We start from the raw sequence: 4,525 nt of genomic DNA, 5'->3' as shown, positions 1-4,525 counted from the left end.
TAGAGACACCGCAATTCAGCATCTGTTTACTCTGGCACTAGAGGGCAGATGATCCCCGCAGCATCTAAAGGTGTTGTCGTCGCCACTTAATCATCGAGTGTTTGACCACCACAGACGGTAATTAGCGGCTCAGCCTTTCACGCTGGGCGCGATAACATCGATGCGCCCTTATCCATCTTCCCACCATCAGCGGTCACGGTACATTTAGGCTGCACAAACGCCCGTGGATGTTTTCTTGATTAAAGCAGCAGATAGTTAGTGCGTGTGGGCGGGATGAGTGCGGCGCTCTGCGAGGAGTCAAGTGCAGGCTGTCACTAATGCCTCGGGGTAAGTGTTGACATGATATTTACGTTGCGAAACAGAAAGGATTTTTTTTTATTATTCAAGAAATGTAGTCTCAACTAAACAAACGAAATGGTTTGCTTCAAATAATGTTGGCAATGGATTTAAATAAATAAATAAAAAAAAAATGATTCCCCCAAAGTAATAAAAGATTTTTAGTTAGTTCTCAGTTTTAGAGAGTTAATAATTTTATAAAGTTGATACCCTTGCCTGAATGCATGCCAGTGTGGTTTGTACGAGCACATGTCAGAGTGTTTTTATTGTGTTCATTTTAACCATAACAGCTAGTTTAAAAATAAATGTTATTTTCATTTTAGTTTGGGGAATAGATTTCACCAAAAATATTTTTATGTAATATTAGGTGTTTCTCTACTCTATAAAATTACTAATTTATTCAATAAGAACAGGGTCTGGCACATTGTTGTGTGACAAGTCTACACATTTAGATGCCAGTGTATCCAAATACCAGCTTTATTTATTTTAAATAGTGTTAATCTAAACAGTGTGTTTCTTATTTCTAATTATTGCTGAATTACGGGGCTGAAGACATGTTAAATGTTTTCTTTACTCCTTCTCTAACCACAGGATTACAGCTAGCCAACAACTAAAACTAATCACCTCAGTGTGTATTTTTATTATTATTATTATTATTATTATTTATTTATTTTACACTGAAGAACCCCTATTTATATTTGATAATGTTACTACAGGGTTCCCACCACAGAATGGAATGCCTGGAATATCAGGGCATTATAAAATTGCCCGGAAAACAAAAAAAAGGCCCCTAAAAGTCACGGAAATGTTCAATTGTGGACAGGGGTTCCACGTGTTTGAAATGAGTTTTCTTAACTTTAAATTACTATGTAATCTCAACACAAATATTTTGTGTAGAAAGAGCCTAGTTGAATTGAGTAAACCCAATGAAATTAGACATGTCAATGTAACTCAAATCAATATTTTTTTTATTTCTTTATGTACAAACAAAACATTAAATAATAAAAAGTATCCCTCTTTATAATAATATTTCAATAAACACATAAAATGAAACCTAATTTGTACATTTACTCATCCAAATACCACAAAAAGTATTCATGTTGCCCCAACTCAAATAGATTAAGTAAACGTCCATCATGCAAATTTAAATGTACTCAAAGAAATCAAGTTGTTACAAAGTGTTCTAGAATTGTGTCGCTTTAGTTTGTTTTAAGTAAGTGAATTGAACAAGCAGCAAAAATTCTTTTTTGTGTGTGTGTAATTAAATAGTAAATGTAATTATTTTCTGGTTCCGCTCTATAGGGACATTTTTTTGTCTTTTTGGAGATATAAGTACACTATAAGTATAACAATTTAAACATACATTCTGTATTATTCATTTAATATATTCAATTATTAGAATTAGTACAAATGGAAATATTCCCCAGCAGTCTCTATAAATTATTTTTAAAAGACTTATACAGTACTCAAAAATGTGGAAACCCGGGTCCTCCTAAATCTCTCACACCCAAATCAATCGATTCACATAATTTTTTTAAGATAAATACTCGTCAGACCTAGCAGACGTTGCGTACACTGAACCAAAGCTTTAAAGAAAGAAAGAGCGTATTAAATATGATTATGTTGCCTTTGTCCACTATTCTATTGCTGAATGGTGGCACATTACTTTGTATGTCAAAACACCTGAGCAGACACAGAAGGCTAAACCAGCTGCTGTTTCCGATAGCCCTCCAATTTTGCTAAAAGAAAAAGCTCAACAATTATTTAAACGTCAAAAGGCTAAAGGTCAGTCTTCACAGTTTGTAGAATGGGCACCTTGCGTCTGCTGCATGCTCCAAGGTGAGAATTTGACATGAGTGATTTTTGCCATACACCCCTTTGGTGTTAGGCCAGATCTGACCTGGGCTGTGACTCACTATTAGCAGCAAAATCACTTATGATGAGTTCCTGCATGATTATAGACACATGACTGAATGCACACACTCTTAGCCTTAGTTGTTGGTCAATGCAAACCTATTAATGCCCCAATTTGTCCCAGAGATGCTTTAAAGGTGCACTCAGTAAGTTTTTGTTCATGTCGCCTTAGACTTACACTGACACCTAGTGGCCTGGATGCAGCATCATTTAAAGCAATAGTTTTCAGTTACAGATGCCATTGTAGAAATTTAGTATTCACAGTCAGACATTATTTACTAAATCCATGAGTGAAAGTGTCAAATAACAGGACGGTTACTGAGATTAAGCAAGTAGTATTCGGCTGTTCATGTGATTCTAACATGGGCAAACACTCTCCATGTAGAATAAAACAGCTTTTATAAGGTTGCTGATGTGACTGGAGTCTTCATTTTAATGAGTGGTCATCATTTTTTACAGATGTTTCAAAATTACTATTAATTTCCAGGGGTGTAAAGTAACGAATTACAAATACTCACATTTATTAATCACTTTTTTCCCAAGAATTGTACTTATTTTAAGTAGTTTAAAAATTATATACTTTTACATGAGTACATTTTAAGTGCTGTAACAGTACGTTAATGCACTATTTTCCCAACGTCTGTGTTCGCTACTTCCCTGTCCTGATTTTATTTATATTTATCATGAGTGGTGGTGGCGTAGTGGGCTAAAGCACATAACTGTTAATCAGAAGGTTGCTGGTCCAATCCCCACAGCCACCACCATTGTGTCCTTGAGCAAGACACTTAACTCCAGGTTGCTCCGGGGGGATTGTCCCTATAATAAGTGCACCTTAAGTTGCTTTTGATAAAAGCGTCTGCCAAAATGCATAAAAAACAAAATAAATCTATCAACATGATTGGCTAGAGAGAGTCTCGTGACTCCCATCAAATCAAATCACATGTAAAAAAATGAATGGCAGGTTTTCAAACACATTTTCAACACCTGAACATATCGGCCGCACCTAAAAAGGCTTTTCACAGTGAAAAAGGCCAATTGTATGATCGTGTCATGTGTTTAACTTGCTCAAGCCAGATATCAGCATTAATCCTGCCTCTAATTTGAAGAAACATATCGAGGTAAATTTCATATTTCTGCTTACTGGGTTCTGTGTCTACAATGTAGCCTGTAATTTAGCTATCTATATCTGAGATTATTGGGTTGATGTGAGAGATTAAGGCAATGTTATCAATAGGGCTAAAAAATCTTGATGTTTATCTGAAAAAAAAGAGAGATGGAGCATAGAGTTTTTATTATAATGCAACTTGGTACTCAATACTCTCTACTCATGAGTACTTTTAAATGAGCTACTCTTTTACTCTTACTTGAGTAGTGTTTTGGACAGGTACTTTTACTCTACTCAAACTACCTTTTTTAAGAAGTACACTACTTTTACTTGAGTATTATTTTTCAGTACTCTTTCCACCCCTGTTAATTTCTTAAGGAGTACAGCTTTTTTAACGAGGACAAAAATGATTGAATGCACCTTTAATTGGAATTAACGGCGCAATCTTTTATAAGAACATACGGTGCAATTATTTAGCATTTTTTAAGTGTCATTTTTATTTTCATTGGTAAAGATGATTAAATGCAACTTAAGAATTCTATATAGAATGTATTTATAGAATGTCTATATAGACATTCCCATTAAAACCTTTGCACAGCATTCGCCCTTGGGTAATGGCAGCAGGAATTAAACACAACGCACATTACATTATCCAGCATGTTGTCTACTTTTATGCCTTTTGTTTTTAAACCATATATAGTCACCCTAAAAACTTTTTGCCATTTTAATTTTGTATTAATATTTGTTTTTTTCTTGAGGGTTTTGCTCATTGTTGCAGTTACAAAACAAAAAGTAATTAAACTGGAACTAAAATGTGATGTCTCCAGCAGCATTACATTCCTCTGAAAATAGATGCCTGCCCTCTTGTCAGAAGTTCAAAACTCATCTGAAACAGAATGTCTGTCAGACCTCTGATAACTATTTAGATATGCTGCATACTTGTGGTAAGCAGGCTGAAATGCTCCCTTTAAAGCGTTCCACTTTAAACTGACTAAAATTGAGGACAGAATAATCCCTGTCAGTTGTAGTGGTCTGCCTCACATCAGACTGCAAAGGCTTTAATACGACTCTGCCACATTAATTTCTATAACATAAACAAACTCGATTCATTCTCCCATGGCTCGAAAGTGCAACTTAAATGAATTTAACTGAGGCATTACAGCCGGCAAG

The sequence above is a fragment of the Xyrauchen texanus genome, chromosome 32 (assembly GCF_025860055.1).
Source record: "Xyrauchen texanus isolate HMW12.3.18 chromosome 32, RBS_HiC_50CHRs, whole genome shotgun sequence".
NCBI lineage: Eukaryota > Metazoa > Chordata > Actinopteri > Cypriniformes > Catostomidae > Xyrauchen > Xyrauchen texanus.
This window is presented reverse-complemented; position numbering follows the sequence as displayed.